The sequence below is a fragment of the Silene latifolia genome, chromosome Y, assembly GCF_048544455.1.
Source record: "Silene latifolia isolate original U9 population chromosome Y, ASM4854445v1, whole genome shotgun sequence".
NCBI lineage: Eukaryota > Viridiplantae > Streptophyta > Magnoliopsida > Caryophyllales > Caryophyllaceae > Silene > Silene latifolia.
In genome coordinates, this window is record NC_133538.1 from 411,577,668 (window position 1) to 411,601,186 (window position 23,519).

Genomic DNA, 23,519 nt, shown 5'->3' on the forward strand with positions numbered 1-23,519 from the left:
CCATTGGCATCAGTTGATAAGAAGGCACACCAATTTCTTTGATGACGTCCACCATAAGTGGAGAGAAAGGAAGTTTGCAACCAGCCTTGAAGGCTCGGTCATGAATACAGAACCAACCAGGACATGCCCAGTCAGCTCTGACAGGGGAGTTTTCAGGTATGCAGACTTCAGAATCGGCAGGAATAATTCCCTTATCCTTCAACACCTTTTCAAATTCAGGTTTCAGATGATTTAAAGAGACTGATCATCTTTCAGAGCTCTTGTGGGTTTGAATTCAAATTCACCATGGAAAATTGAAATCATCTCGAGAGGAGAATCAATCGGTTTTTCAGCCACAAGAGGTTGAGCAGCAGAAGATGAAGGGAGATTTTCAGAGGTGGTTTCTTCAGGGTTCTGAACGAATGGAGTTCCAGGAGACATCACTCCCATGGAAGATTTCTTTTTCGCGGCCATTATTGAAAAGTTGTTGAAAATTTATCAAGGAATTAAGAAAGCTTGAAGAAGAAGATTAAATCAGAAGGGAATATATTTTGGTGAAGATTAATTCAATGAAGTAAAAGGATATTTATACTCGGTGAAATTAGGGTTTTAACCGGAACTTGCAAAGACAATTATTGAGGAAGTTGCGGTAATTGCTGTTGGAGCTTGTGTCCTCCACAAATTAGTGTGATAACATTTGTAAATCTCTAACAAGTTCACAAGGGTATACTTCATATTTTAATCAGTTGATTAACGGTTGGCTTGCTAGAAAGTTTGACGTTATTATCATACAGATGGCGGTGATCAACTGGTCCCTAAAGGTCACACCTATAGGATGTGTTTGAGAGATGTGGTTATAGAAATATAATCACATTGATGCCTAATATGACTAAACAGTTAGTCAATGTGTTGATGAGACCATTATTTAATGAAGATTAAATAATATTAGTTGAGACGAATTAACTGTCAATTCGTAAATTGAATATAATAAGTTATATTTAATTAAATGTATGTAATGTTAGCTTGGACGAATTAATCTGTTAATTCGTAATTAAATGTAATCGGTTATACTTAATATCAACAAGATGAATGTGTCATAGTGGTAATAGTGAGGGTACACAAACCAAGAGGTCATGGGTTCGATCCTCACTAGATGACAATTTAACACATTTTATACATTTTTGGAATAACCGAAAATAAGGAGATCACACTCCTTATTTCGGTGATATGGGCCGAATTAGGGAAGATAATATCTCCCTTATTCACTCCCATTTTTCGGTTTCAATAAGAGGCAAAAGGGAGATCATTTTTCCTCTACCCTAATTCTCTTTTAACCTAATCTCCTCTCATCAGATAAAACACAAAACAACCTAAATTTTTACAAAAAAATTGGATCGATTCTAGCATAATCAAAGGGTATATCTCATATCGTCTTGGGTGCAACTAATAGGCGAATATCAACTTTGATATTGTTCTTAGGCCGTTTTTGCTAGGACCGAAGGTTATTTCTAAATCCTATATACTTTTGTTTATGTAATTTTATTTTATGACTAGTGATCATCTTCATAAAATTCGTTATAATCCTTAACAATAAGGGAAGTATACAGATTATTTCCCACAAGTGGTATCAGAGCGAAGGCCACGATTTTTTATTTTGATGATTTTCATAAAATTGTATGTAAACAAACTATGGAATTTCGAAAAAAAAAATTCGGCTGAAAAATTTTTGTCGAGAGATGTTTTTTTTTTTCTCGGACTGTTTTTCGTTTTTTTTCTTTTGTTTGATGATTTATTTACAATTTCATTTTTCATATCATTGTTTTTAATCAGTTAAAATTATCATATGAAGAATTGGTAGATTTTGATTTAATGGAGATTAAGTTAAAATGCAAATAGAATCGTCATGTCAATGATATAAGAATTTGTTTTTGTTATATAGTTTTAGCATATACGATTAATCATGTTTGTTAATTCATTTGCTAAATCATGTTATAATAGCAACTGTAAACATTTTCTTCATCGAATCTTTGAATTAGGGCTTTTTGCCGCAAAAGAAAAAAATTTGACGGCTTATTTTTTTTAGGGTTTGCCGTGAGAGAAAAAAAAAATTTCTGTTTTTTGTTGTTTTTTTTTCCTGAAATGTCGAAAGAAAATTGGAAAGGATTTTTTTCCTTGTTTTTTGCCTAATTGCCGAATTGAAAAACAAACAAATTAGGCTGTTTTTTTTATTCCAACCGTGAGCAGCTGGGAATTTAAAAAAAATATAAAAAAAATTCTGTTTTTTTTTCTTTTTGCCGAGACCCAAGAAGAAAAAAAAAGAGGGTTTTTAATTTTGTTTTGATTTTGGCCAATTGATTATTGTGAAGCGGTTCATAATTAAAGATACCTAATTATTTTAAAGTAGTTTAAAATTTTGACGGATTGAATTCATATTACAAGTTTAATATGAATTAAGATTGAAATGTGATTAATTGAGGAATTGTCACTTAATTTAATTTTTAAATAGGTGGTTTGGATAAATTAATCAACATAATTAAGGAATTGTGTCATGTATGTTTAATTTTTTTTAGTTGATGCATTTTAATTTTTGTTGAATGAATCGATTGAATGAATTTAATTTACGTATTTTTTTGCAATCGGTTGTAATTTGTAATACTTAGTGTGGCCTTAGTCAAATTATGTTTTCGTAATGAAGGAAACATGATTTTTTATGTAATTATGAGATCTCGAATCTCCTTTACTTTTCTTTAGTTTTTGGGTTTTGAAATTAGAATGTAATAAATAGGTTTATTATGTAAATTTTTATTTATTGTAATTTTTCGAAGAAGACTAAAGATGGAGATTGGAGCTCACTCCCGCTACATGGATCAAGAAGGAACATCAAGACAAGCTTCTCGGGTCCAAGGATTTTTTTGATTCCAAACTTGTATTTAATGTTCATTTTGATAGGATAGGCCACACTAGGACTTTTATTGTTTTACGTTTTCATTCCTATTGCTTTTCATTCACATGATAGTTTATGCATCATATTCCGCCTAAAACCAAACCACCTACTACTAAAATGCATGAAAATTGACTCATATAGGTTGTATGTTAGTTTTCATGGACATACAGATGTCACAGACTTATTAAGCCATCACCTTAGTTTATTCATTCTCGCATGCTAGATATTAGTTCACTTAAAATGAATTGAAATAAAGTTGATGGGATCTTCCTCTAAAACGGAAATTGAGATTAGTCTTTATAAGGGCAAACAACTATGAATCCCTTCTTCGTCGGTAGGCATAATATGACCCCTTCTACGTTGGGTAAGTAGTTGTGTTGACTTAGTTTACCTCAACATCATAGTCCGAAGAGTTTCTCGTGATTATGATGGACTAAAGATAGAATTTACAGAAATTTATCGACCAAGAATTCTAACGGTAGAATTAGCTAAAAGGTTAGCTTATCAATTTACAGAGAATTGATTCTTGGGATCATTTATATAATTCTTGAGGGAGGTCAATTGTATAAATGTTTTGAGTTTTCGCGTTATGACTGTAGTTCATTAGACTTAAAAATATAAACGATGGACATGCTTATTATTTTTCTTCTTCTCGCAGTGTAGAACACGTTTATTTTCATAATACTGTTACAACGAAATGGCTGGAAATAACGCAATCCCAATGCCTAGTGCCACCCTTGGACGCGAGTCCTGGCTGAAAGCTTTCATGGACCACATGAATCAGTCCATGCGACTGAAGAATGATGGGTCCAACTTTGAGGACTGGGAGGCGGCATTACGGAATGCTGCCATTGCTGACGGTAAGCTCAAGTACTTAATTGAGCCAATACCGGTCAACCCAGGCCCCAATGCAGGAGTCAACGAGTAACTCGCTTATAGTGACTTCGTTATGGAAGCGGGTGCGATAAAGAACGTACTCATATTTGCAATCGAAACCAATTTGCAGAGACGCTTCATTGCCCAAGATGCGAACAAGATTTTCACCACGCTCACTAACGAGTTCTCAAAAGCACCGAGAATCCTTACATATGAGCATACCTGTCGCTTCTTTGATGCGAAACTCCAGAAGGGCCAACCGGTTAGCCCACACATTCTTCACATGATTGAGCATTTCGAGAAGCTGGAGGCTCTTGATTGCAAAATAAGTGAGAGCATTGTCATTGACCGAATGCTTCATTCTCTTCATGATGGTTTTGCCCTTTTCAGGGCGAACTACTACATGAATGACTTGAAAAAGAGTCCTCATGAGCTACACTCCCTACTCGTACAGACCGAGAAGGATATGAAATTGAGTGGGAGCATGAAGTAGGATGTTCTCATGATTTCAAACAAGGGTAAAGGTAAGGGCAAGGCTCATGGCGACCTAGCTGTAGGTAAGCCAAAGTTTAAAAAGCCAGGAAATGGTAAGAGTGTGCCTGGTGAGACTAGTGGCTCACAGGGCAAGGCAAAGAGCAAGGGCGGTGACATAGAGTTCCACTATTGTCACAAGACTGGACATTGGAGGAGGAACTGTCCCGTCTACCGTGAGGACATCAAAGCAGGTCGCGTCATTCCTGTTGGTATGTCATCTTATATTCATATGTTTGAGATTAACCATGCAAGTTTCGGAACTTGGGTACTTGATACTGGTTGTGGTTCTCATCTGTGTAATCATTTGCAGGGCCTAAAGAACATCATACCTCTCGAAAAAGGTGATGTGGACTGCGAGTGGGAATGGAGCACGAGTGTCTTTGCCCTCGAAGGGAACATATGTAATCCAACTCCCTAGTGGTTTTGAGTTATTTTTATATAACTATTACTATGTACCCAGTTTGTCTAAGAACATTATTTCTGTTTTCGTACTTGCTAAAGACGGTTTTGCATTTTTAATAAAGGATAATAGCTGTATTTTCTCTTTCAATAAAATGATTTATGGCAAAGCAGTTTCCATGAATGGAATTTACATCTTAGACCAAACCACGGAAGTATTACACATGAATAATAAGAAAATAAAGGTTGGTGACAAAGATCAAACCTATCTTTGGCATTGTCGAATGGGACGACACATTAATGAGAAACGCGTGAAGAAACTCGTCGATAATGGGACTATTCCCGCATTCGATTTTTCTACATATGGCACGTGTGAATCATGTCTCATTGACAAGATGACTCGAATTTCCTTCAAAGGTGTAGGAATGCGTGCTAGTGACCTATTAGGACTCAAACATACTGATGTTTGTGGACCTATGTCAATTACCGCTAGAGATGGCTATAGATATTTTATCACTTTCACGGACGATTTAAGTAGATGCGGATATGTCTACTTAATAAAGCATAAAAGTGAGTCCTTTGAGTAATTCTAGGAATACCAGAACAGGGTACAGAACCAACTGGGTAGAAAGGTTAAAGCACTCCGTTCAGATCGGGGTGGCGAATATCTTTCAAATGAGTTTGATCAACACCTTAAAGACTGTGGAATCGTTCTACAGTTAACTCCACTTGTAACACCTCAATTGAATGGTGTGTCCGAACGGAGAAATCGAACCTTACTTGATATGGTTCGATCCATGATGAGTCATACGGTAGTGCCTGATTCATTATGGGGTTTTGCTCTTTTGTCAGCTTCTCTTATACTTAACCGAAGTACGTCTAAAGCTGTCGACAAGACTCCATATGAAATGTGGAAGGGAACAGTCCCTAACTTGTCCTTTATTCGGGTTTGGGGCTGCGAGGCTTATGTCAAGTGGAGACACGAGGATAAGCTCGGCCCGCGATCGGTCAAGACATACTTTATAGGTTATCCAAAAGGAACATTTGGTCATTACTTCTAATCGCCTACCGAACATCGAGTTTTTGTTGCAGCTAGTGCGACGTTCTTAGAGAAAGAATTTCTCGAGAACAAGACGAGTAATAGAACCTTCGAGTTGTCGAATATTCCAGAACCAACAACCGAGGAACGTATGGAGGAAGCTGTTCCTCCAACTGATGATACGGTTAATATTCCTGAGGAACCTAGGAGGTCGGGTAGAGTCTCTCATCCTCCGGACAGATACATTGGTATGGTCGAGGAGAATGACGTTTTGCTCCTAGAGAGTAATGAACCCTCTACCTATAAAGGTGCCATGACCTGTTCCGACTCAAAGCTATGGCTCGAAGCCATGCAATCCGAGATGCACTCCATGTATGAGAATGACGTATGGGATCTAGTTGATTTACCTAATAAGGTAAAACCTCTACAGTGCAAATGGCTTTACAAAACAAAGCGTTCTGTAGATGCGCAACCAGATACCTATAAGCCACAACTTGTGGCAAAAGGTTTCACTCAAGTGCACGGATTGCATTATGATGAGATTTTTGCACCTGTAGTCATGCTACGTTCCATTCGGATAATCTTAGCGATTGCCGTATTTCATGATTATGAAATTTGGCAAATGGATATGAAAACCGCCTTCTTAAACGGTTATTTGGAGGAAGAGTTGTACATGGTGCAACCCGAAGGTTTCATAGATCCTGAACATCCTAAGAAATTATGCAAGCTTAAGCGTTCTATTTATGGACTTAAGCAAGCTTCTCGGAGTTGGAATCATCATTTCGACCAGGTGATAAAAGAGTATGGTTTCACTCGATCGGTCTAAGAACCATGCTTATATATCAAGTCGAGTGGGAGCAAGATTGTATTCTTGATATTGTATGTCGATGACATACTCTTGATTGGGAATGACATTCCTCTCCTATCTTTGGTTAAAGATTGGTTGAAGAACCATTTCCAGATGAAAGATCTGGGTGAGGCACAGCGCCTTTGGGAATCCGCATCTACCGAGATAGATCACGACGGACGTTATCACTTAGTCAGGAGTCTTATTTGGATAAGATTCTTGAGAAGTTCAGCATGACCAACTCCAAGAAGGGGAACCTTCCAATGACGACTGGAATGCAGTTGAGCAAGTCTCAGTCACCCACGACGCCTGAAGGGATTGAGCGCATGAGTCGTGTTCCTTATGCGTCTGCAATAGGATCGATCATGTATGCCATGATATGCACACGTCCAGACGTGGCATATGCATTGAGTATGACGAGTCGGTACCAAAAGACTCTAGGTGAAACACATTGGATAGCTGTTAAAAACATCCTCAAGTACCTACGGAGGACTAAGGATTGGGTATTGACTTATGGAGGCGATACTAAGCTATGCGCAATCGGTTACGCAGATGCTAGCTTCCAAACGGATCGAGATGACTCAAAATCTCAGTCCGGGTTCGTCTTCACTCTTAATGGTGCTGCGGTCAGCTGGAAGAGATCCAAACAGAGTGTTGTAGCAGATTCTACTACTGAATCCAAGTACTATGCCGCTTCGGAGGCAGCAAAGGAAGCGATATGGATGCGTCAATTCTTACAAGGAGTTTCGGTAGTTCCTAGTTCGAATGACCCGATCACCATCTATTGTGACAATAGAGGTGCCATCTTCCAGGCTAAGGAGCCAAAGTCTAGCAATAAATCTAGACATGTATATCGGAAAGCTCACCTGATCCGTGATTACGTGGAGCAATAGGAGATAGTGATAGACAAGATTGCGACGGATGATAACATCGCATATCCTCTCACTAAACCGTTGAATTATGATAAGCATGTAGGGCACGTTATTTCCATGGGAATTAAACGTGTTCCTGAGTTGTAGTACTTGATTATGGATTTGATACATTATCTTTTTCATATACTATTTATAACTTCATCGTTTTATTATAATATTTTGTTTTTCATGTGGATTGTACCTACAACATTGAACGCCACAAAGTGAACTGAATTACATTATATTGGTTTTGGTCCGTAATCGCCAATGTGAGCTGATAACTCTGGCTATTATATTGTGCAGTCGATTGATGGTGGGTTCAACGAGCCATAAGTCAAACGGTTGACTGATCGATCACAGATGCGAGATTATAATGATACCTCGTAGGACAACTTTTTGTGACAACGTAATGGAGTCCTAAATGTTTAAAAACATTCGGTACCAGGTCGTGGATAGGACATCCATTATGTTCCTAGAGTCGATTCTTTTGACTATCGACTGTCTCTTGAGATTAAGGCAGTTTTTGGGTGACTTTGGTTTCTTTCTCACGGTCTGCCGTAACTGGAGGCTAAGTAGATTTTTTCTGGGTCATTTCATACTGTGCTTACATTTGCAGGATTCGAGTTGAGGAAAATATCCAACCCTTATCAGGTATAGTTATTTCTCAAGGCCACTCGAGGAGTTGTAACTGAAATGCATGGCCATGCTCGAATGTTGATTCGTTTATCAGTTAAGTTACTCTCTAGTCGAGGAAACCACTCTTGATATTGATCGCTTGTAAAATACGACCTTTGTGAATACGGATTTGCAAATTGTTTTACATTGAGTGGGAGAAATTTTAGGATATGAGAATCGGTTATCGCACATACACTTGTGAGGACAAGTGGGAGTTTGTTGGAGCTTGTGTCCTCCACAAATTAGTGTGATAACATTTGTAAATCTCTTACAGGTTCACAAGGGTATACTTCGTATTTTAATCAGTTGATTAACGATTACCTAATAACAGTTGGCTTGCTAGAATGTTTGACGTTATTATCATACCGATGGGGGTGATCAACTGGTCCCTAAAGGTCACACCTATAGGATGTGTTTGAGAGAAGTGGTTATACAAATATAATCACATTGATGCCTAATATGACTAAACAGTTAGTCAATGTGTTGATGAGAAAATTATTTAATGAAGATTAAATAATATTAGTTGAGACTGTAATACTACGGATTTTATAAGCTAAGTACTCGGCCGAGTAGAGCCTACTCGGCCGAGTAGTTCCAGGAGTGTAGCTTGTTTGGGTTATGCCGAGGAATACTCGGCCGAGTATGGTGAATACTCGACCGAGTAGAGGATACTCGGCCGAGTATACATTTTACTCGACCGAGTATCCGGTCTGATGGGTTATATTTTCCGCGATTGATTTAGAAAGGATTAGAGTTATTTATAAACGCAAAACAGTTTCCTATTACATTTCATAAATCCTAATCACTCAAACGACGCTCTAATCCTCTCCAAATATCCCCTTGTGTGTGTGTGTGATCATAGCAAGTGCATTCATCCTTTGTTTCTTTCGCCGGTAAGTCTTTATCCCTATGTTGTTGATGATTAATTATAGGGTTTGTCTTTATTCATGAATTGGGGGAAATGGGGTTTTGCAGTTAGTGATTGGAACTATATGATTGTTGTTGTAGGTGACGATGTGGTAATTGTTATGCATTTGTATGGTTGATTGCAGCGTAAGCAGATTGCGAAAAGGTAGGGTTTCCCTACTCAGTTTTTGTGTAATTGATTTGAGATATTTGTTGTATTGTGTATGATTGTTGTCTGCTGATCATCGGAGTGTCGGTGTTGTGGTGACGGTGGTGATGTGGTTGTGTTGTGACAGAAGTGGTGTTGTGACAGCTGTGATGCTGTGGTATGTGTGATTGTGGTGGAGTCACTTGCGGGAGTGGCTTCACACCCTAGTTCGCCCTCCGTGGAACCCGTCACGGGAGGGGATGTGCACATTAAGGGACAGGGATTTTTAGTCGCTCCTTGATGAGCTGGACTAGGTGGGGATGGGCCGCGGTCACCCACTGGCGGCGAGGATTACCTGTTGCGATGGGTAATCTGGCAGGGCTACACACTTTGGTGTGTGGTCGATTAATGTGTGAAATCGGGAGACCGGGGATGGAGGATGATCAACCGGTTACATTAATTGTTTGTCTTATTCGAATTATGCGGTAACTGACCCCGTGTTGTTGTTTTGTAAAACCTGCGGTGATCCATTCGGGGATGGTGAGCAGATATGACAGGTAATGCAGATGTTTAGTTATGGGACAGACATGGGGAGACATCACTTCGAGTCTAGTTTCCGCCGTTACGAGTTTAGCCGTCAATGATTTCAGTTGTATTGAAGTTCTTACACTTTTAGTTTGAGTTGGTTTGAGATAATATATTTGCTAACTCTTTATACTTTAATAAATGTTGTTTGGAAATTGTAACTTTGATATACTAACCTCGGGAAACCGAGATGGTAACAGCCTTTCATGCTAGGGTAGTCCTTGATAAGGTACCTTAGTATGAGGGGGTGTTACAAAGTGGTATCAGAGACGACGATTCCGGCACCTAAAACAAATGAACCCAATGAACTTAGGGAGTCTAAATAAAATGAACCTGGGGAGAGTTGTTTGGAGCTACCGCAAAGACTTGGGAGACGTCCCGAAGTCGCATTAAGGCCCTTACGATTTCAAGCCGGTCACATGGGGGGAAAAACTGTTGTATGCTTGAGTTCTGTGAGTTTTATATCTATAGTTTGAACCTTGTGCATGGTTGGATGAAATGATGAAAGAAGTGGAATGTGATAGTTGTTGAAAGATGCATCGAGGATTGTTCATGTTAAACTTTGGGAAGGAATATGTTGGCATGTTAAGTGTTGGAACATGGTAAAATATGAAAGGTGAATTGTGAATTTGTATCTGATTGATATTGAGTATGAAGAATGTGATCATGTTATCTGTTTAATACAATGTTGAGCATGAAGTATGGTAGTGGTACATGTGCATATGAACATGATGATTTTAATGGTTGATTGTTGGTAGAAGCATGTGATTAAGGTCATGCGTCTATATATGTAAATGTCGTGTTTAATTTTAATGTGAGTATGATAAATGTTCAACTATGTACTGGTTTTTAGAGGTATTGAATTGTTATTGTTGCCTTATGTATGTTCAAGTTGTTTTGGCTTAGAAAACTTGATTTGTATAAAGAACGATTACGGAAGGGTTGTCTTAAAACTGACATAAGTAGAGTTCTAGAAATGATATTGCTGTAATTCCAAGTTGAGGTGATATATTGTCCTCTTACGATTCTAACGATAGGTCACACGCCCAAAATGACCAAGTAACGAGTGAGATATGACTGTTTTACAAAAACTGGACGGTGCTGAGAACTGTTCCGATACTCGACCGAGTAGTCCCTACTCGGCCGAGTGTCTTTTATAGTCGACCGAGTACTCCATATTCGGTCGAGTAATCTCTCTGTGATAATACTGTTTAGCGTCTGGAGTCGTGAACTCGGCCGAGTAGTCTCATACTCGACCGAGTAACGTCTACTCGGCCGAGTATTCCCAATACTCGACCGAGTAATCCTTCTGCGACAATTGAGTTTGCTTCTGGAGTCGAAAACTCGACCGAGTAATATAGTTACTCGACCGAGTACCTTGTACTCGACCTAGTATGTTATGTACTCGACCGAGTACCTCATTGATGGCCACTTTGAGCCGGTGGCTATGTTTTTACATTGTTTTGAGTCGTAGGGTATATACACATGTATGTTTTGAGTCTTAACGCATTCTTTTATATGTGAGACGGTCTTGATACGTAAGTTACCGGAAGTTATGACATGGAGAATGACGGCTTATGAGGGACATGTGTTGGGTAAGGAAGACATGTGTTAATGTGGTTGTGAAGGATAGTGGAAAAAGAAAAGGGAAGAATGATTAGCTAATCGAGGTAAAGAGCATGTTTTGTGAGATATGATGAGTGATATAGTCGTGTGTTGAGTAGTATAAAAGTAAGTGTATATGGGCAAGGGTGATGTAAGTGTAAAGAAGCATGAGAATGAAGGATTGAGATAAGGTATACGAATAGTGGCATATTTGGATGTGTAAGGGTTTATGGAGGAAGACAACTAGGATAGAGTTGCTTAAGGATATATGTAATGGAAGGTTGTTGTAGGAAGATAGGAAAGAGAGGTATATAGTGAACTTAAAGGAAGTTATGTCGCGATGTGGATTTGTAGATAGTGGCTAAGTTTGGGAAGTTGGAATAACAAGGGGTGAGCCTAGTGTGTAATTCTTTGGATATTTAACGGTATGAAGTGAATTTTGGTTTCTAGAGATACGAAAGGGAGATACGACTAATTGAAGAGTAACTGTTAGTTCGTGGACTTGATGGTGACAAGGGTGAGTGTGAAGCAAGATGAGAGATGATAAATGATAAGAATAATGATAAGATATTGATATGAATGAATGGAATTAGAGTTGTGGAGCTATGGAAAATAAACAAATTACTACAGAGATAGGTAGAAAGAGAAAGGAGAAGAATTATTAACTGGTATTATTGAGTAAAAAGGTAGAAAGAGGGATGGAAGTAAGTTGAGAGAACGTTGACCGAAGCTAATGAGCATGCAGGTAGGAAAATTATGAAATGTACGATATCCCCACTAGAGGATGTGAGTTAATGGTTATATAGGAGAGCAGGACGACGTGTTAGCCGTGAGTTTCGAGGTATTAAGGGAATAAGAAGCTTGTGGAGTGTTGCAAGATCTGAGATTTTGGTGGAGAGTTAGGTAGCGATATGATAAAGGATAGAATTGGGAATAATGTTGAGGTATGTTCTGTTGATGGATTGGATGTTCGTTATTTGGAATGATAACCAAAGAGAGGAAGCAGATTGTTATATTAAGAAGTGATAGTAAGAGAGTAGTCACATGAAGGATGTTGGTGTCATAGTAGTGTCACTAGTGGCTGAGGATGATGTTACTTTAGGGAAGTTAGTTGTTCTAATGAGGTTGATTTTGTGGAGGTGGTTAGTATGTTTGGTTGTGAAGAAGTATAAGATGTGGATATACGAGGTGTTCGCTGGAAGTTGGGTATTGATGTTATGGCTACATTTGCCGGAGGGGTGATAATTGTGTGTAAGAGAAGATATGTTAGGAAGGGCACTTGAGTTAAGTCCGGATAAGAGATATTTATTGTCAAGTGGTAACTTATGTGATCAGGATTGACTAGTTAGATGTGATTATGGGTCTAAGATGTATATAAATGTTTGTGTGAGGTTGTGACCTCACAAGAAGCGGTATGGTGTGATAGTTATAATGTTGTTATCTGAATATTCTGTAATATATGTTGGATACAGTAACTTGATGGAATGATGATCAAAAGTCATAGTTTGGGTGGTCTGACAAGACTGGTTATACTTGCATGTGTATTCATGATATATGTTTATTCCATGGAAAAGTATGGATGGTATGCATGAGATTCTTGTCTATTTATACTGTATGATATATGGTGTTGTGATCTGGTAAAGCAGCCTTGAGTAAGTTTTTCTTATCCGAGATGTTATATTGAGTCAGTGTTTATGGGATTGTGTATGTTGTGATGCCTATCGGTGTGGTTGTGGTGCCTCCGGTGGTGATCCGGGCACGGTACTTAGTGTTGTGATGCGGGTATTTTCACACTGCGGTGCAGCTGTTGGTGGCGGTGTTGTGATACCGTCAACGGTTGTGGTGGTGTAGGTGAGTTGATTATGATACGGGTTTTCGAAAGTGCATACCAGTTAAACATAGATTTTTGTTTTGTTTGCTGCTGTTCCTTGTGAGTTTTGGTTTAACATGTAGACTGTTGTTTTGCTTGTTGATGTTTCTTACCAGTTTCAGTTTGGGAATGAGGGTAGAGTATGATATGAAAGAGAGTTGTATATGTTTTCATTGTTGTCATGATATAGTGATATTATGTTGATGGGACACAGTTGTGAGAAGTTGTTACAATAATTTTGAATGTTTTAAGATGAGGCATCGATAGTCATAGTCATGGCAAGTGATTCGTGAAATATGTGTTGTAATGATCTGAAAGCGACATGTGGTTCATAATCTTTTGTTGAGATAGCGAGTGCAGGATATTGAGAATTGGTGTCATGTTAAGTTATGTATGAGTTTTGCGGTAATGAAAGAAAAGAACTTGAGGATCTAGTGTGAGTGTACGTAACAGGTGTGGAGTGTGAGTTATGCTTTTGGTGATATGAGTTTTATATATTTTATATAGAGAGGTGTGTCATGTTGCGGTAATGTGGAAGAGTTGAAGTTTTGGGTTAAGTTAATGATTTTGAGGTATAGGTTAGGGGGTGTGACGAGTGAATTGAAGGATGAGAGTTGTTTAAGTAAGAGAGCCTAAGATATATGCATGGCGACTGTTCAGATTATAAGAGGTTATCTTTGACATGCGGTAGTGATGGGGATAATAATAATAAAAAAAATATAGCTAGGATTTAGTATTAGTGAGTTACGAGGACGTAACATTTATCTTAAGAGGAGTAGGATGCGATAAAAGAGATTTTGATGGTTGTGCATATGGTAGTATAATTGGAAGTAGAGTGTTAGTGTAGCATAAAGGACGGATATTTGTTTTGATTTTATTAAAGGTCATGACCATGCTTGTAGTAGTTCGATGTCTAGGAATGAGAGAATATTTCAATAGTGTTGACAGTTGAATGATGATGATTATGAGTCCGATAGTTTTGACAGTTGGAAGATGATGTTTATGTGTTTGAGTAAACTTCGAGGACGAAGTTCCTTTTAAGGATGGTAGAATGTAACATTCCGTTTTGATGGTGTATCTTCTTTTGTGGATTGAGTGCTATTGAGTGTTATGGAAGTGAGACAAGGTTGGCAACATTATATTGTGGTTATTTGGTAATGTTATGGAGTCAGTATTGGGAGCCTATGCTATAGTTGAGACGATATCGTGAGCCATGTTGTGGAAGGAAGAGTGGTTTGTAGAGTTAGTGTTAAGTGTCCATGTTTTATAGGTTGGGTTGGAACTTCGGGGACGAAGTTCTTTTTAAGGGGGGAAGACTGTAATACTACGGATTTTATAAGCTAAGTACTCGGCCGAGTAGAGCCTACTCGGCCTAGTAGTTCCAAGAGTGTAGTTTGTTTGGGTTCTGCCGAGGAATACTCGTCCGAGTATGGTGAATACTCGGCCGAGTATCCTCTACTCGACCGAGTATCCGGTCTGACGGGTTATATTTTCCGCGATTGATTTAGAAAGGATTAGAGTTATTTATAAACGCAAAATAGTTTCCTATTACATTTCATAAAACCTAATCACTCAAACGACGCTCTAATCCTCTCCAAATCTCCCCTTGTGTGTGTGTGTGTGATCATAGCAAGTGCATTCATCCTTTGTTTCTTTCGGCGGTAAGTCTTTATCCCTATGTTGTTGATGATTAATTATAGGGTTTGTCTTCATTCATGAATTGGGGGAAATAGGGTTTTGCAGTTAGTGATTGGAACTATATGATTGTTGTTGTAGGTGACGATGTGGTAATTGTTATGCATTTGTATGGTTGATTGCAACGTAAGCAGATTGCGAAAAGGTAGGGTTTCCCTACTCAGTTTTTATGTAATTGATTTGAGATATTTGTTGTATTGTGTATGATTGCTGTCTGTTGATCATCGGAGTGTCGGTGTTGTGGTGACGGTGGTGATGTGGTTGTGTTGTAACGGAAGTGGTGTTGTGGCAATTTGTGATCTTTGTGGTATGTGTGATTGTGGTGGAGTCACTTGCGGGAGTGGCTTCACACCCTAGTTCGCCCTCCGTGGAACCCGTCACGGGAGGGGATGTGCACATTAAGGGACAGGGATTGTTAGTCGCTCGTTGATGAGCTGGACTAGGTGAGGATGGGCCGCGGTCACCCACTGGCGGCGAGGATTACCTGTTGCGATGGGTAATCTGGCAGGGCCACACACTTCGGTGTGTGGTCGATTAATGTGTTAAATCGGGAGACCGGGGATGGAGGATGATCAGCCGGTTACAATAATTGTTTGTCTTATTCGAATTATGCGGTAACTGACCCCGTGTTGTTGTTTTGTAAAACCTGCGGTGATCCATTCGGGGATGGTGAGCAGATATGACAGGTAATGCAGAAGTTTAGTTATGGGACAGACATGGGGAGACATCACTTCGAGTCTAGTTTCCGCCGTTACAAGTTTAGCCGTCAATGATTTCTGTTGTATTGAAGTTCTTACACTTTTAGTTTGAGTTGGTTTGAGATAATGTATTTGCTAAATCTTTATACTTTAATAAATGTTGTTTGGAAATTGTAACTTTGATATACTAACCTCGGGAAACCGAGATGGTAACAGCCTTTCATGCTAGGGTAGTCCTTGATAAGGTACCTTAGTATGAGGGGGTGTTACAAAGACGAATTAACTGTCAATTCGTAAATTGAATATAATAAGTTATATTTAATTAAATGTATGTAATGTTAGCTTGGACGAATTAATCTGTTAATTCGTAATTAAATGTAATCGGTTATATTTAATATCAATAAGATGAATGTGTCATAGTGGTAATAGTGAGGGTACACAAACCAAGAGGTCATGGGTTTGATCCTCACTAGATGACAATTTAACACATTTTATAAATTTTTGGAATAACCGAAAATAAGGAGATCACACTCCTTATTTCGGTGATATGGGCCGAATTAGGGAAGATAATATCTCCCTTATTCACTCCCATTTTTCGGTTTCAATTAGAGGCAAAAGGGAGATCATTTTTCCTCTACCCTCTTTTAACCTAAACTCTCCTCTCATCAGATAAAACACAAAACAACCTAAATTTTTACAAAAAATTTGGATCGATTCTAGCATAATCAAAGGGCATATCTCATATCGTCTTGGGTGCAACTAATAGGCGAATATCAACTTTGATATTGTTCTTAGGCCGTTTTTGCTAGGACCGAAGGTTATTTCTAAATCCTACATACTTTTGTTTATGTAATTTTATTTTATGACTAGTGATCATCTTCATAAAATTCGTTATAATCCTTAACAATAAGGGAAGTATACAGATTATTTCCCACAATTGCAACACGCGTCATTAAACCGCCAACTAGCCGTTACATAAGCCAATCAACCATAATCCAACCGTTGAGCAGTTTTTTATAAATTAGATGTTATCTCCTTATTTCTGGCCTGACCCAGCGAAGATAAGGAGAAAAGGGGCAATTGTTAGGCCAGGAAATCTGCAGATGTCCCTGAACGATATTCTACCTCGACCTAACTATCAAGGTGTCAGGACGTCAAGCTACCAGGACACAAGAAGACAGGCGCCAGGCCATGGAGAGGACAACGGTTAAAATATCAGGACGATATTCGACCAAGAGATCATATTATAGACGAATATACGCGCAATAATTAGGGCATTAATTAGAATGATTTAGCAATTAAAGACGGCAATTAAAGGAGCAATAATGAGCATTATTCCGGCTAATTAAGGTAGGATATTCAGCATTGATGGAGAAAGATCTAGCAGCCGTTCAACATTTGACTATATAAAGAGCACTTAGATCATTTGCACGACACAAGACAAGATCCTAGCAACATACTAGCAATACTGAAATACAAGCTGAATTACAGATATTTGTGCGATTTATTCAATATTATAGTGAAATTCTCTCTTGGCTTTGTGCCCGTGGTTTTTTCCCATTTAAGGGTTTTCCACGTACAAATTCTTTGTCTTACTGTTATTCATTTACCGTACTGTATTCTTCAAATTTTATACCCTGTCATACTTATTCGCAAATTAATTCGAGCTAGTTAACCCTGCCTAGACCTACCCTGACCTGATTTCGCCTTGCGCAAAATCCAACAAAACACCATGCATATAGTTGAATAGAAGAAACTAAGTCTACTTGTAGGTGTTGTACAGTCTTGACCGACTCGGCTCCGGGACCCATATCTTCCTAGAAATTGTAAGACATAAACTAACTCGATTCCATTACAATAATAATTTGCTTGCAACTATGTAAATATGTTTGTATGATCTCCACCATGATTCCCCTATAAAGCCATGATTCCCCTGTATTGTTTCTCATTTTTTTACACCCTTGTTTCTATTTACTTGTCTTGTTTACATTTCCTTTTTGTAGCTTAGAACACAACTTCAACCCAAATCAATTGTGACACTAGCATAAATTGAGATAGATAGAATTAGAACCCAAAGCACACCGTCTCGTGGATCGACCTCGACTTAACAACTTACTAGTTGTTTGTTGAGAATATAAATGTGTTTGATTGAGTGAAAAACGACTTGCTCATCAAAATGGTAATTATTCAAATATATTCCTCGTTGACTTGGTCAATTGATGTCTTCGTGCTTGACCGTTGTCCTCCCTTGCTTGGTGCCTTGCCTGAATAATCTTTAGTCTTCCATCCTGATTGCCAGGCTAGGGTACAATCATACCCTGTATTCATTGTTGGAATATCAGGCTTATCAATTGCCCCTTTATCTTCTCATTGTCGCTGAGTCAAGTCAGTAATGAGAAGATAAACATCCTTAAGCAACTTGGTTTTAGACAGTTGAGTGTGATTATTGCAAAAAACGGCTAGTTAACATGAATGCGAGAAGTGTCTATTTACTGCAACTTTCTGAATAATCGTGTGCAACTTGCAGTAACCCTAGATTTTCACCGCACTATAAATAATTCTTTTACTCTTGCGTTGTTCTTCACCAAAAACTCAAATAATTCCTCTTATATTTTCCCAATTTTCTTCTTCAATCTTTATCTTCAACCTCTATCCTTCTTCTCATAATTTTTTTCCAGAAAACGAAATAATGATTGTAAAAAGAAAATCTACTAGGGGGCTCTTGGTTCTGGTTCTCCTGATGTTCCAAACCCTGTACAAACCTCTGAAAATAAACCCGAGTCTTCTGAAATTCCTTCTGCTTCTGCTGTTGTGGAGATGGTGTCTATCTTCCATGGTGAATTCGAGTTCAAGCCCACAAAAGCTCTCAGCGAGCATCTTAGCCTTCCTAACCATCTCAAACCTGAGTTTGAGAGTATTTTGAAGGAGAAGGGGGTTATCCCTGCTGATTGTGAGGTTTGGATCCCTGAAGATTCACCGATCAGGGCTGACTGGGCTTGTCCTGGTTGGGTTTGTATTCATGACTGGGCTTTTAGCGCTGGATACAAGTTACCTCTCTCCTCTTTAATGGTGGAAGTGATCAAAGAGATTGGTGTTCCACCATATCAGATAATGCCTTCAGTCTGGAAGGTGGTTCGTTCAATTGATTACCTGTGTGAGAAGCATAGCCCGTCCTTTACTTTAGGTGACTTGAAAAGTTGCTATTTTTTGAAGACCCATAGCCCTGGTAGGGTTAACTTCAAGGCTAGGCCCTCGACTACTCCTCTTTTCAGCAACTTGGATAGCGGTGCTGACAAAAATTGGGCTGCTGGTTAAATGTTTATCAGGATAATTCTGTTGGGCCTGACCTTGCATATCTCAATTATGACACATGTGTTGCTGGTATGTTGCCTGTTATTTTGTTTTCCCTGCACATGTTTTGTTAGTAAGAAGGAATGCAGGAAATATTTAACAGAGTGTACCTTGCTTTTCAGTGGATGATCGATTGGGTGTGCAATGTAGATTATCCTTTTGAGAGGGTAACTGCTTTCTTGGCCCTCCCTTCTATTGATAGGTCGTGGCTATATTGTAGTGGAGCTGTGCATTTTCCACGTTGCTTGAAGGCTGAAAATGTTCCTAGAGGTCTTAAGTCTGCCAAGCCTGCTGAGGTCTCTACTTCTGGTGGTAAGTTTTCTTTTTCTTTTGGTTTCGTTCTTAGGGAAATATGTTTATAATGGCCTCATTTTTATTGCTGATATAGTGTCTCGTGTTGTAGCTACCAGGTTGTCTACTAGGCATGGTAGGTTTGGCACGGCTAATCTGAATGCCAGGCTTACTCGGATTAAGGAGGAAGGTTCCGAGGGTAGTGGTGGTCCTGGTACTAAAGCTGATAAACCCATTAATTTGATTGATGTACCTGCTGTTACGGATACTCCTGTTGCACCTTCTGTTGAGACACCATCAGCAGCTCAGAAGAGAAAGCAGGATACTGCTGGTATTACTCCTCCTATCAGGGAAGTCAAAGCCAGGGTAGATAATATGGACTTTTCTAAGGAATAGATCCAGGAGTATGTTGCCTCTATCTCTCCTTCAACCATGTCAATCGATCTTGTTGAGTCTTCTACCAAGGCATTTGCCATAGTGGATCATGCTGTCAACCGTGTGACAGATGCTCTTGCATCTCTAGGAGAGGTGGTTTTTCTTTTCTTCTTTCCTGATTTTTCCTCTTGATAGTCTCTTGAGTTATATTGTTGATGGCTTGTTTTTATTTCTCTATTCACGCTGCGATGTCATGCCTTCTCAATACTTATCAGTCCACTTCACTGGTAGCCAGGGTCAATTCAATTGGCTCTGATTTTGATAAGTTGAAGTCTGAGTTTTCCTTTGCTCAGGCTGACTTAGCTGCTGCCACGGCTGATTTGAAGAGGGCGCAGCTTGAGCGTGATGTAGCTAAGATGGAGAATGGATCTGCCAAGAAGTTGTTCCAGGAGGCTTTGGAGAGGAATGAGGAGCTCAACATGGAGAAAGATGATTTGGAAGACAAGTTTGATAATGCTGCTTTCTACTTCTTTGTCAGGAGAAAGGTTGCTACAATGAATGAGCCTGTGGAGGCCAGAGCTAAATGGGACCCTGAAGCTAAAATGGCTTTGGCTGCAAAGAGGTATCCTGACCTGCACAACCTTGGTGAAGAGGAAGAAGTGGACTCTCCGGCAGAGCAAGATGTCGAGGTTACCAAGAAGGCTGAAGGTGATGTTGCTGATGCTGCTTCTCACGAGAAGCAGTAATTTTCAAGAAATTTTAATATCTTTGGTTTGGCCAATCTAGGAGGGATGTCCCTGGATAAACAATTTGGTATTTTAGTTGCTCTTATCAGGGAAGGTATCCCTGATAAGTTTAAACTTTTTGTTGCCTTTACCCCAGTGGGTGAGGGCTTGCTAATTATAGCAAGTTTGCCTTTCTGGCTTGCTTTTTTATTTCTGGTGTCTTCATTTTGTTGTTTTCTCAGTTTTGCTTCAACCTGTAAGCAAAAATAGTTTTTGGCCTGTTAACCTGTTGTTCGTTTTATTAAATATTTAATCATATGCAGTTTCTTTGTTATGATTAAAGTGGGTGGGATCCGGCCTGACTGGAGGGCTTATGTCCCCTGCCTGTCTGGAGGGCTTGGTACTCGGGCCTGTCAGGAGGACATTTGGACGGTCGTCAGGGTCTCTCACCTTATTATACGTCCAGTGCTGCGTCCAACCGTTGTAGAGGTGTGCAGTAAATACCTGTGTTGGGCAATAATCATGCATGTATTTACCGTATCTGGTGTGGGTTACCAACCTTCGTTTGGGCACGCCAGGGTACAGGAATTTATTTTTTGAGAGGTACTTAGAAAAGTACAGGTATAATAGGGTAGCCCTCAATCCTGGAGATTTTATTCATGTAACAATAATTCATGTATAATATTTTCAGGATTCAGATATTATATTAAGCAAAGTTGGACATATAAATTTTCATACAGGGTGCACATAGAATTTGATGATATAAAGCAAGCAATTTCATCAGGCAAAGTAGGCAAGAAACACATAGTTTATAAGTTAATATTTGAATTTTACCTTATCGGGACAGGGTATAGCTGTTTTTATTTCAAGAGCTAAATATGAAATAGTTTAAAGTGAGTTACATTCCAAGACCTTGGGATCATTTCTCCTTCTAAGGTTTGTAGCCTGTATGCTCCGTGTCCGATGATGGAGTCTATTAAATATGGTCCTTCCCATGCAGGGGCTAATTTTCCTGCTGGTTTTTCTTTTTTGTTTGGAAATACTTTTCGTAGGACAAGATCTCCTTCCTTGAAAACTCTGATTCTGACATTCTTGTTGTAACTTCTAGCTACTGTTTGTTGATATGATGCCATCCTAATTCTAGCGGAGTCTCTTAGTTCTTCTATAAGGGCTAACTTGTCTTGCATCAAGTTGTCATTTGTCTCAACGTTGTTTAGGCTGTATCTTGAAGTTGGTTCATGCACTTCTGCAAAGATGACTGCTTCACAACCATACACCAGGGAATAGGGTGTATGGCCTCTTGATGTCTTTGAGGTTGTCATGTCTGCCCATAGTACTAGTGGATGTTCTTCAGCCCATCTGCCTCGTTTACTTTTCAGCTTCTTTTTTAAGAAGTTGATGACTACCTTGTTACTTGATTCGTCCTAACCATTTGCTTTTAGGTAGCCAGGAGTTGTGGTAACTAGGTTGATATTTCATTCGTCACAGAAAGCTTTGGTTCTTTTTCCAATGAACTTGGTGCCATTATCACAGACTATCTCTGAGGGGACTCCATATCTGCATATGATATTTGTCCTGATGAAGGATATTACTTCCTTCTCAGTAACCTGCCTGAAAGAATCCACTTCAATCCATTTGGAGAAGTAGTCAGTCATGGCTAGCATGAACACCTTTTTGCCTGGTGCTACTGGGAGTTTTCCTACTATGTTCATGCCCCACTTCATAAATGGCCAGGGTGCAGAAATTGAATGTAGTAGTTCTAATGGCTGATGAATGATAGGGGCGTGTATTTGGCAAGCTTCGCACTTTGCACAATAGTCTAGACAGTCAGCCCTCAGGGTAGGCCAGTAATAGCCAGTCCTGAGTACCTTGCTTTCCATGCTTCTTCCTCCTTTATGGTTGCCACAATATCCTTCATGAATTTCTTGAAGTACTTGTTTGGCTTCATGTGGTTAGAGGCATCTTAGATAGGGTCCAGCCTGTCATCTTCTAAACAGAGTGTTACTAATGATGGAATAAGAAGAGGCCTTAATTTTAAATTCTCTGGCTTCATGCCTGCCCTGAGGTAATATACCTTGCAGGAACCAGTCATAGTCGGGTTTAGTCCAGGAGTCACTATCTTCATTGACAGGACTAACTCGTTCAGGTTTATTGATAGCAGGTTCAAGTATATGAACAATAGGTATTTTATCAAAAATAGCAGGGGTAAAGCCAAGGCTGGCCAAAGCATCAACCTAGGTATTCAGGTCTCTTGGTATTTGCTCAATGTCAAATGAAACGAATTTATCGCAAAGTTTTTTAGCATATTCCAAATATAAAATCATTTTTTCATCCTTTACTGTATAAATTCCCTTTATTTGATTTGCAATTAAAAGTGAATCAGTTTTTACCTTTATGTTTTGAACATAGAGGTGTAGACATACATTGAGTCCTGCTATGAGGGCTTCATATTCAGCCTCATTGTTAGTAGCTTTGAATTCACAACTCACAGCCTTGGCTATAGTGTCCCCTTGTGGCGATTTTAGCACTAATCCTAACCATGTACCTTTTATATTGGATGCGCCATCAGTGAACAGGGTCCACTGTTGGTCAGGGGTTTTATTTTCTAGTTGGTTGACTTCTTTGGCCAAGTCTGATTCTAGGTTATGGCTGTAATCAGCCACAAAATCTGCTAAGGCTTGTGATTTGATTGCTGTTCTGGGTTCAAAGGTCATATCATAGGTGCTAAACTGGACTGACCATTTAGCCATCCTGCTTGATAGTTCGGGCTTACGCAGGATAGCTTTTATGGGTAGGTTGGTCTTAACTATTATGGGGTGAGACTCAAAATAAGGACGCAACTTGGCACATGACATGATTAAAGTTAAAACATACTTTTCAAGTAAACCATACCTCATTTCTGCATCTAGTAGGCTTTTACTTACGTAGCAGACAGGGTGTTGCTGGCCTTTCAATTCCTTTACCAAGACTACACTTACCGCGGTTTCAGTGGCGGAATGGTATACTGACTGGGGCTCCCCTTTTTCTGGCTTGGCCAGTAAAGGTGGAGATGAGAGATATAGTTTT